This window comes from Pleurodeles waltl, chromosome 2_1 (assembly GCF_031143425.1).
Source record: "Pleurodeles waltl isolate 20211129_DDA chromosome 2_1, aPleWal1.hap1.20221129, whole genome shotgun sequence".
In the NCBI taxonomy this organism is placed as follows: domain Eukaryota; kingdom Metazoa; phylum Chordata; class Amphibia; order Caudata; family Salamandridae; genus Pleurodeles; species Pleurodeles waltl.
Window position 1 is genome coordinate 294705260 of NC_090438.1, and position 13862 is coordinate 294719121.

Consider the following 13862-nt stretch of genomic DNA (forward strand, 5'->3'; position numbering starts at 1 on the left):
GGTAGGTACCTACACTTAGCAATAGGCCACTAACCTCCACTATGGTCCAGTTAGGTCTCAGTAAATTAAACCCAGCTCAATCCTTGGTAGCTTGGCAACGAGCGTCAAGGCTTAACTTAGAAGACAGAGTGTAAAGCATTCAAATATCACAAAACAGTAATTAAATAAAACACAGGAAACAGTTTAAAAATCCAAAACCAATTTATAAAAATAGATTATATTTTTATCTTTAAAATGACACCAAAACGAATAAAATCGGATAAGGGGAACCGGAGATATGAATTTTTAAAGAATTATTATTTTTTTTGCCTAGAAACAAAAAGCGCCAATCGGGTCATCTGGTTGCACCTCGACCGGGGCAAAGTCAAAGTTTCAGGCCGACCGCGATGGAGCCCTGCTTGGCTACAGGCCGCGGGAGGCCTCGGTTAAAATGTTACCTTCACACTTAGTCTTTTTTTCGAAGATTTTCTTCAGCGGGACGAACCTGCCAGTCCAATCCGACCTCCTGGAGCCCTTCTCTCGGATGCGCGATGCTGGAATCCTCGGTGGAGATTTTTACCTTCGGACTTAGTCGTTTTTTCAAGGTGAAAATCCTTCGACCGGGGTAAATCTGGATCTTGATCTGATGTCCATGGAGCCCTTCTCGGATACGATGGCTGGGAGATCCCGGTCAACTTTTTACCTTCGGACTTAGTCTCTTTTTCAGAGATTTTTCTTTACCGGGACGAACCAGCAAATCAGGCCAGGTCGTGGTTGAGGCAAGCCGGCTAGAGTTGCCGCGGCGGGTCGGTCCCTCTATGGAGCTTTTTTACAAAAATTCTCCAAACTTCTCCAAATGTCCTTTTAAGGTTCTTTTGGGGTCCACAGCTCACTCCAAGGGTCCAGAAGTTCTGAGATGGTCCTTAGGGGGTGCCGACTACAACTCCCAGAATGCACCTGGCGCAAACTCCTTTTTGGCCACTGGACAGTGGTCAGCTGGTCGCTTTCTTCAGGAGTTGGTGCAGGGGACTCTGGTTAGCAATTTTTCACCTGTAGCAAACAGGGAGTCCCTCCTTGAACCAGTTGAAGCCAGGCAAAGTCCTTCTTGTGGTGAAGCCCAAGTGTGCAGCTGGTGCAGTCCTTCTGAGTGCAGGTTCCAGGTGCAGGCCAGGGGTCCAGCAGGGCAGTCCTTCTTCTCCTTTGGTTCTTCCTTGTTGGAATCTGATGGGGATCTGAGGTGTGGGTGCAGGTCTGCCAGTTTTATCCTTGCTCCTGGGTGAAAAGCAGGGGGGCCCGGTTTCTCCAATCAGGTGCAGGGTCCTTCCCCCTGTGATGACCACTTCCTGGGAAGTGTGGCAAAAATCACTCCCAGGAGGCAACATTCTCTAAAAATCCATCATGGCTGAATCTGATTTTTGGAGGTTACATCTGGCTGAGCCCACCCACTGGTGTGGCTAAAAATCATAAACACACCCCTCTCCTGCCCTCTCCTAATCTAATCAAGGGGGCACCTAGCTGTCTGGGGTTGCAGGATGTGGGGGTGTTGCTGGTTGCTCCAAATGTCCTTCTCTGCCTTTGAAGACCAGTTTGGCAGCCCTCCCCCTTCCTGCATCACCATCTGCTGAGGGGAGATTCACTCCCACAGGCACATTCCTTTGTGTGAAGCCAGGCCACTTCACACCTCATCAAGGCAGCTTGGTCAAGCTGCTCAAGGCTGGCCAATCAGAGCACAGCAGCAAGAACAATGCAGGGCTGAAATTGGCAACTTTTCAGGTAAAGTTTAAAACTCTTTACCTGAACATGTTATATTAAATCCAACAACTGGAGGTTGTGGGATTTATTACAACAATTAATTTGATACCACACTCTTGGTATGCATCATTTAAGGAGACTTTGAAAATTAAAATAAAGTCTCCCCATTCTAGCCTATGAAGGCCATTTACTACAATGAGGGAAAAACGAATTTGGCTGCTTTTACCTCACCAGGGTTTATAAAACTATTTTTATAAAGTCCCTGCTTATAGTTACATGGCACCCAGCCCTAGGGGCACACAGGGCACATCTTAGGGGTGACTTATATGTAAAAATAAGGCAGTTTGAGACTTTGGAACTACTTTTAATTCCAAAGTCGAATTTGCATATAACTTTAATTTAAAAGCAGCCAGCAAGGCAGGCCTGCCTTTAAAATGACAATGGGCACCTCAGCAGTGCACCTATGGGTGCACTACCTATGCTGTGGCCCCTAAACCTACATGCCCTACCATATACTAGGGACTTATCGGTAGGTTAACTTAGCCAATTATAATTAGCCTAATTTGCATATCCATTTTACACAGAGCACTGGCCCTGGGACTGGTAAGCCGTACCCAGGGCACAGCCAAGAGTCAGTAACCACCAGTACCTGTCCAAAAAGTGTGGGGGTGACCAGGGTAAAAAGGAGGACTTTCCTACATCTAGCAGAGCTTGTCACTGAACTCTGTATAGTTCAAGGTTCTTTTCTCTAGTTTCATTGTGTCTCCATGTTTAAGCAAGCAAGGCCGAGTGCTGACCAGTCCTCTAGTTTGTCTAAGTTAAGAACATGAAGCATCACAGACATAGATTATATAATCAGTTATGGTATATCAATACAAAATGTTTAAATTTTCACATTATTTAGTACTGTTAACACAGATGGTGACCACTCCCCATGGGCAAATTTTGCACATTACACATTATTTTCATTTATTTGTTTTCAAATGTCATTAGTATGTATACGCAAATCATTAGAATATTCTCATATTAGCATATCTGCTGCAAAAGACCCTAAGCTCACAATCATGGTATGTTGGAAACTCACTGCTTCTTGGGGGCTATCCTCCCTTGTGGGCTACAATACCAACAACATAGTTCTTGGAAATGCTGTACGCCCTCTACCCACTCCTTAGAGAGGCTAGACCGGACATAGACAGTCTAGGGAAAATGATTGGCTCTGTGTGGCCCACCACATTTTCGCTGCTTCATAACTTCTATACTGCCAACTGAGAGATCCCCTAGGAGTGCCTAGAGTGCCACAGTTGACAGCACACACACACTGTCAGGCCTCAAACAGTCCGTAGCCGATGGCCCCTTCCAAAAGAAGTCAACCATGGGAGGCAGGGCAACAAAGATAGCTTGATAAAGACCATGTAGCAGCAGACACAACACAATACGATGAACCACTGACAGGCAAGGTGGGCCACACGCCCACCCCTGTTGACTCTAGTATCACTGAAGGCTTTCTCCTAACAGCATTCCAGAAAGATGAAATTCTTACCATCAAAACAAATCTGCATAGTAATCTACGCAGAGAATATATTTGACCTGGGTGAACAGGTGGATGATTTTAACAAATTCCAACAACTAATGCTCACCCTCAAGCACCAGCACTTGCAGCTCCTAGATAAATGTGAGCATCTCAAGTACAAATCACACCAGGACAACATCTGCATTTGCAAGATAATGATCAGATAACGGAGCTTCCTAAGGGCATCCAGGACCTCTTTGAGGCAATCCTAGAGGACCTAGCCCACCCGTAAATACAACTGGACAGAACACATAGAGTGGCTCCGAGGTGCCCGGCAGGTGCCCTATCCTCAGGAGGGTCCACTTTTACAAGGACAAGGAGGCCATTATGTTCAAGACTCGAGAAGGGGGCAGATTTCCTTTAATGATGCCAAGGTACTACTTTTTCAGGACCTGTCACAGATCACACTTGCTAAGCATAGGTACTTCAAGCCTATCATGGATTTCCTAAGATCTGCAGGAGTCAAGTACAGGTGGGGCTACCCCTTCCAGCTGCTCTCTCCCTTACAGGACAGACCCAGTCCCTTACTTCATTAGAGGTGGCTCAAGAACTCCTGGATGTTGCTTCCTCAGAGAAGCTGCCAAAATCTACCAAAGTATCAGAGGCGCACCTGGGGAGGGAGAAATGGACCACTGTCAAACAGTACAGAAATTGCAGCTGACAAGAAGAAACTTCTTTCTAGCCTATGGCAGGCGATCAAGAAGGATATGGGATCCCAGACGGACAATGGCGGGGGCAGATCCTAAGCAGCAAACATCCAAATAACTTTGAGACACTTAACCCCTCCTATTGGTTAAGCTGTAATGACTTCCCTCTCTCTTTAGCATCTATGGTTGGCTGAGGGGCTCCAGTGGAGGTCCGCCCATACACGCTCACAGAGCCGTTACTATCCTACAATAATTACATTAGTATCACCTTGTGACAGGAAACCCTCCGGCTCTCACTCCTTACTGCAGGGTACCACCTGGGGTTATGAAAAAGGGTCCCACACCATTTTAATACATGTGAGTCTATTTACCATGCTAATGCCCCTATCAATGTGAGATTCATAAACTTGGCAAATTGCTTCCTCTTCCTGGATTATAAAAAGGAGACAAAGAGAATGACTTTCCCATTAGAGGCATAACCCATCAATGAGAATTCCATTTCAGAATTCCTTGACCCCATCCCTCACAGTGCATAGTGTCCTTTTTTGGTTGTTTTGTGTGGTTGTTCCCTCTCTTACTCTTTCCCATGAGATGTGCAAAAGTCTACTAAGCATAGATGGAAGGAGGAATAGGACAAAAGCACACGTTTTGTGGTGCCCAGGTGTTTTAGTGAAAGGAAAATTGCAGTATTAGTGGATTGCTCTTTTTACTGTGATGTTCATGTTCTTTTGAGAGTGCTGGCTGCGGCAACCATCTTCTGAATCCTGAAGAAAAGAAACAGAATTCCTTCACTAGGCCTGTCAAGTTGTCAAAGATAACCACCCAGCTGTAAACTGTACCCCTGAACACTCCTTCATCTATCATTTTTGTTTTATCTATAAAAAAACATTCTAGTATCAAGTCAGCCAATAAAGAAGTCAAAATTTGCAAAACCCACAAGCCCCCAAAGCTGTATTTCAACCCATCCCTCCCACATACCTCAATGCCCTAGAGGTGTGGAATTATTGCGTTCTGAGCCTCCTGCTTGGATAATTATCTTTTTCTCATGTTGAACATGAGTTTCCAAAGTTTGGATTTTCTTGTCATGAGTTTTGTTGAGGGGCTGAGGGGGACATGACACCACTTATCATCAGTCTTATCATTATAATAGCTCACACACTCTTAGTGGCATATTTATTAAAGAGTTGTGTTGCCCTTGCACCACACAATGGGGCGCAAGATTGATGAAACTCTTAAGTCAGATTTATCAATCCACGCAAGGCCACGTTGCTTGGTCTTGCATGGCTTGATAGATCTAGAGTAATGCAACACAGTGCAAATTGCTGCATTGTGTTATTCTGTCTGGGAAAGTGTTCCATTTGTGGAGTACGGGTGTTCCCACTCATTTGGATTTTGGCGCATTCCCAGATTTACCATTACTGATGAACCTGGGAATGCGTCAAAATGCTGTGCCTCCCCAAGCGAGGAATAAGGTGGAAAAATATTTGTATTTCTCCTCATTACTTAAATGCCTCAGAGAATTGTATTTGTGAAGCAAGGTGTCCTTTCCTGCACAAAACAATCTTGCTTACAATGCAGAACGCTTGCACCATGGTGCAAGAGTGCTTGCTTTGGTACTAGGCAGCACATTTTGCACCAGCACAGGGAAAAGACAGGAATGCATCGTATTATGTTAAATACAGCACATTTTTTCTCTTTCCCTATCATGTAGTGCAGTGCAGCAAGGTGACGTGCTGCACTGCACGATTGTTTCATAAATATGCCCCTAAAAGCAAGAACAAATAATAAAGTAAGTAAATACGACTACAAAATTATAAACTCACCCAAACAGCGACCAAAAATCAACCTAACTTCCTAAACCTCAGCAAACTAGCAGCAAAATACCATTTTTAATTAATCTATTTTTTTTCGCTTTTAACAGAAAAGAAAGCACCTGCTCCATGTTAAAATTAGCTCAAAGAAAAAGCTGCACAACCTGCAAAACATTTCAACAAGACACACAAGTAATTAAACGAAACACAAGCAACTGATTTTTTACATATTAATAAAAAAATGCAAGTTAAAATATATTATCTATTTGTACCATTAAACTACTTACACATACCATGACAGACGCTACCAAGTGTATCACTTCACAGAAAGCGAAGCAATTATTAAAGAACATGGGCTACACCTACAGCCAAGAATGTGCATTAACAGAAACCATATATTGGAAATGTGTTAAATATTTGAATGCACGCTATGGAAGGGCAACTACAAAAGATAATGTAGCTAATATAAAAGAGCACAACTCCCCCCAAATGTGACAGAAATAAAAGTTAGAAAAATGTTACATGATATAAGAGAAGCAAGCCTGAGCTCTCAGGAACACACATGTAAGATCAATAAAGACATACTACCCAAAGTCCCCGAACACATAACAGGCCAACTACCATCTATCCCTACTTTAAAACACCTAATTGCATGCACTAAAATAGCCACCAGCGATACCCCATGTGCTTCGAGAAGATACCAAGACAAAGACATAGCTGTCTATATAATTAAACACAATGAGAAACCTTCCAATCTAAATATTGAAAAATGAATCCTAATATTCTCTACAGCAAACTACTTAATGAAACTTTGCCAATGTCATACCTGAATGATGGCGGGGAAAATTTGTCCCAAACCACTCACTCAGAGAATCACCATACATGGTGAATATCAACACACCAATATCCACTTCATATACGTTTTACTACCAAACAAACCCAACAGCACCTACTACAAACTCCTAAACTGTATAAAACAACAAACAAATAACTACTACCCCAAAAAAATAGTCAACTTTGAGCAAGCCATGATTCAAACAATTTAAAAAATATGTCTCTACACAGCCATTCAAGGCTGTTACTATCACTTTAATCAAAGTATGTGGACCTCCAAACATATACACTGTGTAGACTATTCCACTAACAGTCAATTCTCCTTTGAACTCAAACAAACATTAGCATTAGCTTTTGTTCCTGTCACAGAGGTAGTCAACCACTATAACTCACTAATAAAAAGCCCTTTCCACCAACAAAATGAAAATAACCTTAGTCCCCTAATGGGCTATTACAAAAATACTTGGGTTGGCAGGCTGCATTGGTCAAGCCAAATTCCAGATACCATGGTGAAATGTCTACCACAGCACCCGGGCACATGAAGCCAAAACTAATAAATGTAGTGGAAGGATGGCACAATGCCTTCCAATCCACACTAGACGGAACTCAACCTACAGATACACATTTATCAAAGTATTTACAAAAAGAGCAAAGCGACCAATAACTATAAATAGAGCAATCTGATAGTCAAATTGGCCCTAAACCTAGGAAACAAACTAAAAAATTGGATGGCATGCTATGACTGAAAGTCAAGCTCTTCACAAAGTAGACTACTTAGAAATGATAACCAAAACAATACTATAGAATAAACATTCCTCATAAAATACACCAAACTGTAAACCAACATACCAAATCCTTTTTTAAACATAATAACATTATTTTTTTATTAGATCAGTGAAACAAATCAATAAAATCAAAAGTGAATAAACACTGATACTACCTTATATATATATATATATATATATATATATATATATATATATATATATATATATATCCCCTTCACCTTTTGTCAATATTCATGAACAAAAAGGGCCAAAGCCAAACATAAACAATATAATACGACATTTCCCACCCACAAGAAAAGTAAGAAATAAAGCTTACTATTGTGTAGCTGCACATCCTTCTTCATCAGCATGTAACAAAAAATAGTAATCCACAAAAAGATAAAGAAAATGAATAAAAAAAAACAAAAGAAAAGGCAAAAATATAAGAAATCCAATTGAAATCCCTCAAAGCAATCCAAATTCTGTAGGTCCCATTCGAAATCCTGAAAAGGCATTAAAATAAAAAAAGAACTGCTCTACGGAACCCAAAAAATGGGATCTAAGTTAAATCCATTGGTTAATAATAAACCAAAACTGATTTCCTTTAAAACAAAATATCGAAATTCCCATAGAAATTGTTCGCAGACAAAAACTTGTACAAAAATGTTAAAGAACCATCCACCCAATACATTACAGTCCCAAATATACACATACATAATATTTAATCAACACAATTTAAATAGCATCACATAATTTAACATAACAAATTCATATATTACTGCAAGTGTCAAAAAATACAAAATGACAAAACAGTGCAAACAAATAACAAAACACTTTTAAATATGCCATATACTCACTAACAACATTATACCCACATTTTAAACATGCATCCTAAAATCCCTTACACTCAAAACCCTTAAAAATGGACTTACCTGGTAAGACAAATATCAGCACCTTACCATGACTTGGTTCCTGGAATATAAACCCAACATAACACCAATAGACTACAAAACAAAAGGTAGTGGTAAAAAATGACTGCCAATGAAACTAAAGTAAAGCCATTCTCCCCATAGAAATGAATGGGAAATATTGTAAAAATATTTAAAAGTAATACATGTTTTTTTTTTAAATCTAAAAACATATTAAAAACGTATGAGATCTCAATGTTCTAAAAAAAGCATGAAACATTTGTAAAGTATAAATTAAACAATAATATAACAGATATGCAGTTATTTAACATATACTAATAAATAATATGTTTAAATAATGTTAAAAATGTATTTTAAAACATTAGAAAATGCTTAAAAATTGTAATCAATGACAAATAGCATTTGAAGATGTACATTATACATACATATATAAAATATGAAGTACTTGTGTTTTTTATTTAAAAACTCACAAAAAATGTTTTATTAACTTGACATTATAATTATTTTTATTTTTACTTAAATTGTATATTTGATAACATATAAAACTATGCAATAAATTAACATTTAAAAAAAATCAAATGTAATATATATCAATATGTGTGACATCTTTTTATTATAGTAAATTTGGGGAAGATGTTGTATTCCCACACCAATCTAAACCAATTTGGGGAAGGTGTTGGACACTAAAGGGGTGACATTTATTATTTTCACTCCAACCTAAACCAACTTGGGGAAGATGTTGGACAGTAGAGAGAATGTATTTACTATTCCCACTTAAATCTAAACCAACTTGAGGAAGGTTTTGGACATTAAAGTGTGACATTTACTATTCCCACTACAAGATGTTTGACACAAAATGGATAACATTTACTATTCCCATTCCAATGTAAACCAACTTGAGGAAGGTGTTGGACACTAAAGAGGTGCCAATTACTATTCCCACTCCAATCTAAACCAACTTGGAGAAAGAGTTGGACACTAAAGGGGTGACATTTACTTTTCTCACTCCAAACTAAACCAATTTCAGAGAAGGCATTGGACACTAACGAGATGCCGTTTGCTATTCCCATTCCAATCTAAACCAACTTGGAGAAGGTGTTGGACACCAAAGCAGTGGCATTTACTATTCCCACTCCAGTCTAAACCAACTTGAAGATGGTGTTGGACATTAAGAGATGACATGTTTATTATTCTCACTCCAGTCTAGACCAACTTGGGGAAAGTGTTGGACATTAAAGGGTTGAAATTCACTATTCCCACTCCAAACTAAACCAATTGCAGGGAAGGCATTGGACATTAAAGAGGTAACATTTACTATTCCCACTACAATCTAAACGAACTTGGGGAAGGTGTTGGACACTAAAGGGGTGACATTTACTATTCTCACTCCAATCTAATACAACTTGAGGAATATGTTGGACAATAAAAGGGTAACATTTACTATTTCCACTCCAATGTAAACCAATTTAAGGAAGGTGCTGGACTCTAAAGGGGTGACATTTACTGTTTCTACTTCAATCTAAACCAAGCTTCGGAAGCTGTTGAAAACTAAAGGGGTGACATTTACTATTCCCACTCCAACCTAATAAAACGTGGGGAAGGCATTGGACAATAAAGGGGTGACACTTACAATTCCCCTCCCAATGTAAACCAACTTCAGGAAAGTGTTGGACACTAAAGGGGTGACATTTACTATTTCTAGTCCAATCTAAACCAACCTGTGGAAGCTGTTGAACACTAAAGGGGTAACATTTACTATTCCCACTCCAATCTAAACCAACTTGGCGGAGGTGTTGGACACAAAAGGGGTGACATTTACTATTACCACTTCAAATTTATACTAATTTGAGGGAAGGCATTGGACAATGAATAGTTAAAATTGTAAAAATCTAGTTCGAAATAAATCTTTTTACCTACAATATTATTTAAAAAAACATTAAATACACAATTAGTACTGCTCTTTCTCATATTTTTGTAAACTACAGATCTAACAAAATATTATATTAAAACGCACAGTGATCTAAATTACTAACCTTGATATACTTTTACTTTAAAATGTAATACCAATATTTTACATACTAAAAAAATTACAAAATTATTCAAACTATTTACTACAATTTAGAAAGTGTAAAAAAATACAAATACATAACATTCAAAATACACATTTATCATTAATATTTAAACAAATGATCACATTTTGATATTGTAAATGTTTTCAAAATGTCTTTAAATGTCAATTATAATATTTATACAAGTATGCCAAAAACATTTTGTTAAAAACAATCATATAATAAATGACTTTAAAAAAAAAAAAATTATATCTTTAAAATGATCTTAACATTCAAAATTAAAATATATATTTTTACGAAATCTTTCCACCCTTGTCTCCTAAACCAATATCCTGCTACTATAAAAAATAACAATAATTAATTAAAAACATTAGCACAATTGAAAATAATTTTTTTCATAATTTAATCATTTAAAAAGTAAACTAAAAATAAAGTAAAATTCTAAACACATAGACTCAAAAAAGTACAATACATTACATACTAATTAACAGTAAAATAGATACTATATACAACAAATTTTCACATCGATATTTATTCTTGACAACGATATTAGAAACAACACTCAAAATGAAATTTTTACCTTTGATATTCCTGTTCACGATATATCTGAAGCCCTGATGTTCATGACATCATATTTCTGGAGCACAATACTTTTTTCTAATATTGTTTCATTGCCACCTTGTTTGGCTCTGAGTGCCTTAGTAAATCCAGAGTGGTGCAAGGTGGTGCAGATCCCTGGCTTGTATCACTTGGCTTTGGAAGGCTTTCCATGGGTGGAGGATGGATGTTCCCACGCATTAACCTATGGGTTATATTGCAGTCCTGGACTTACTAAGGGTAGTAAACCAGGAATAGCATCAAAATGGTCTGAGTTCCCAAAAAGGCATAACGAGCAGAACTATCCATTTTGTATCTGCTTTTTTTCCTCTTTCTACATATGCTACATTCTGCAGCATACATAGAAAGAGGAAAATGCCTCTAAGGAGTGTTTTTGGGCAGGAAGATGTTCCCTGCCTGTAATGTATACATCATTACACCATGGTACAAGGGTGCATTTGTTCGCCGGTATAAGATACCGTTCACAAGTTGAGAACAAGGATCAGCACATTTTCAATATGGCCAACCAAAGTTAGCTCTCCAGTTGTTCTTTATACATATTGAAATAGAATGCACTGTTCACATAGCAAAAACGATGATCGGCACCCTTCCAATATGGCCAGTCAGGGTTAATTTCTGAATGTTTCTACCTTTAAATAGCACTTTTCCCACACAAGTCCATGATGTCCAAGGCCAAGTAAGTCTGCTGAAAGATTACTGTTTATTATAGCAGGATACATCTCTACTGGCACCATATTTAATTAACAATTATCTTTTTCTAGATTTTGGCCTACTCCTGTTGGCCATAAAAACAAAAATGCTTAGGGTCTCATTACAATTTTGGCAATTGGACAGCCAGACTGCCATAGTGGCGGCCACCAAAAGACCGCCATGATGGCAGTCATACATACTGTTGTATTATGAGTCACACAGCCAGGACCTCCGAAAGCTAGCCAACAAAACAACCCCACCAGGAATCGTAAGGGCGGGAAATAGGCGGTCCGAGCACTAGTACCGCCAGCCCGTCAACGAACCACCAAACCCATTACAAGTCAAAAGTCGCAATGGCGGTTCATCCATGGCGGTCTTCCAATGACAGACCGAACCTCAGGGGTTCACGGTCATCACAGTAATACACAACACCACATTGAATGGATTCGAAAACAACACAGCTGACACACATTCCCACACCCGACACAAAGCACACTATAAAACACTCCCCTTCGCACATTAGTTTCACAGCAAGACCTTGCAGGACAGCGCAAAATTGCCCAAACTTATAATTCACTACAATAGGCACCCCTCCAATTTACACACCCCACACCTTCAACACACTTCAAACACATCCATCTGCACCTCCCTACTCCATTTACTCCCCGTCACCTGTTCATTTATCCAGCACCCACCCATCTATTTTTAACACCGCCATGTCACAAAAGAAAAATCCCTGTTTCATTTAAGATGAGTTAAAAGTCATGGTGGATGAAATCACTAGAGTAGAGCCACACTTATTTGGACCCCAAGTCCAGAAAACTACTATTGCATGGAAGATGGAAATGTGGCAAAGGATCATCGACAGAGTGAATGCTTTCGGCCCCAATACCGTGCACAAGGGATGACATCATGAAGCGGTGGAACGACCTCGGGGGAAGGTCCGTTCCATGGCATCCAGGCACCAGCTGCAGCTCCAGAAGACTGGTGGTGGTCCCCACCTCCTCCCTTACAACTCACATTGTGGGAAGAAAAAGTCTTGGCCATCCTGCATCCTGAGAGCTTGACAGGAATACCTGGGGGAGTCGAGTTGGGTAAGTCACAACACTAAAATATCACACCTAAATGTATTGGCATGCATGCTCACTGCTCACCTTTGGACACCTTCACTGGCACCCAATCACCAGCCCAGTCTCCACCTATCCAGAGAACACTGTCTGTCATCTCACATGTGAACCAGACTCACTTGGGGGAACCTCATCTGTGTATACTGGGTAAAGGACAGGGGCTGACAGCACTACAATTCACAGCAGGCACTGTCCTACAATTAGTAAAACCAGAACTGTGTATCACATACAAAATGACTGTGTATTGCAAAGCCCCAAACTAGTGTACTCACCTAGAAAGGAGCTCAACTGTACAGTGTGTGTGTGTGTGTAGCACAGGCAATGACAGAACTACTAAGATCAGGAGACTCTGGTACAGTTACCCCACTCAGCCAACACAGTGTTCTCTGCTATAATGAGCCTTCCACCTCTACGCAGCCACTGAACTGTACTCACCTGGAAAGGATAACAACAGTATAGTGTGTGGATGTAGGACAGGCACTGACAGGAATGCAAAGGCCAGGATGTACTGTTAGGGCTACCCCACTCAGACAACACAGTGTCCTCTGCCATAATGGGCCTTCCACCTCTGCTCAGCCTTTGAACTGTACGCACCTGGAAAGGATCACAATTGACTGTATGTTGCGTGTGATACATGGATTGAAATGTCTACAATGCCCAGGAGGCTCCCAAACTGCCACTCCAAGTACTAGTTCAGTGAACACCTGCCAAAATACCAGAGAGAGAACATTTATTTTATTAGTTAATTAAAACCCTAAAGTAATCCTTCAACATAACATTTGACAGAACCATGTTAGTACACTGAAATATATAAATTACATAAATATATAAAACTGAGAAGAGCTAAATACATTCTACAAATTTGAATTACTCCTACTTGACTCTGGATACTGGTGCAAGACTTCATAGCAGTCTAGCTGTGTGACCAGCGATGTTACCAAATTACCTTTCTTTCTTTGATGTGTTTACTCAGAATAGATGGATTTTGTCTCTATTTGCGCCCACCCTATCACACGCTTGTTTCAGCAGATGTTATTTTACCGGAATAGATTTCCAAAAATTGAACCAA